Genomic DNA, 1,200 nt, shown 5'->3' on the forward strand with positions numbered 1-1,200 from the left:
TTAAATACACAATAACAGGCTTTATACATGTATCATCCATAAATCTAATTTGTTTCAATCTCATATACTTTAACTAATTATGACTTATTCCACAGCAAGACATTTTTTAATGCATAATATAAATGCATTTTGAAAATATGATTATTTAAATAAAATCAAATAGATGCAAATAGTTAATAATATACTATGTCATGATTTTTTATGACTGACAAATATGCACCACATTAAGTTTGGTTTGTTTGTTAAAACAGTGTAATTCAAATAAATAGATATTTTATATGCATTTCAAATACATGAATCTTAAATTTAGACCTAAGTGTATTTGTAATGCATAGTAGCATGTGAATTTAAGTATGAAAGACAGTAGTGATAACGTTTTCTGAGAAGGTGGAATAAAATAAATAAATAAAAGAGGCATTTTACAAACATAACCAAATCATAATCATCATTAATCAAGGGCAATAAAACGCTCACAAGATGCAGAAGCAGAAGCATGTGTATCATGTCAGCCCACCACATCAGAGCGAGAGCGGGAACATTACTCTTTGACCTGCTGGTCAAGCTCTAGTTTGCATATCAAATGAATTCTCCTCCCTGTGTGTCGCGTCAGAGCTGAGTTGACCTGGATTATCTCGCAACCAATTTATTTCATTAGGAGCCGTGAGACTGGGATCACACGGCCTGATCGAACACGAATACACACACACACACACACAGACAGATCTTCTGTACCTCAGTTGTTCCCTGAACATAGGAAGTCGAGGCAGAGTCCTGCACGGGTCCTGTTTGATAAACCCGCACCCGCAGTAATTGACAGAACACTCGTCTCGATCCGTTATCCGACAGCAACACTATAATTCCGTACCCGACCCGAACCACCTAATAAATGTTTGGTTGACCAATCAGAGGAGAGGGGCGTTTCATTCCCGCCCACATGTAGAGATTGAATATTCAAGTTGCTTATTCGTTCTCGATCCGTTATCCGACAGCAACACTATAATTCCGTACCCGACCCGAACCACACACGTATTCTCCTACATGAGGTAGACAAAACTCGTTTATTAAAACTTCTATTCAAATTGTGAATAGCAGGAAAGTAGGCGGTTTCGCTGTCGGTCAGTGTTGCCAGACGTACGATAATTATCGTATTTGTACCATAATTTTGACCTCTGTACGATGTACGATCAATAATACCATAAT

Source organism: Sinocyclocheilus rhinocerous, unplaced genomic scaffold (genome assembly GCF_001515625.1).
Source record: "Sinocyclocheilus rhinocerous isolate Xijiao unplaced genomic scaffold, SAMN03320098_v1.1 scaffold1576, whole genome shotgun sequence".
Taxonomy (NCBI): Eukaryota; Metazoa; Chordata; class Actinopteri; order Cypriniformes; family Cyprinidae; genus Sinocyclocheilus; species Sinocyclocheilus rhinocerous.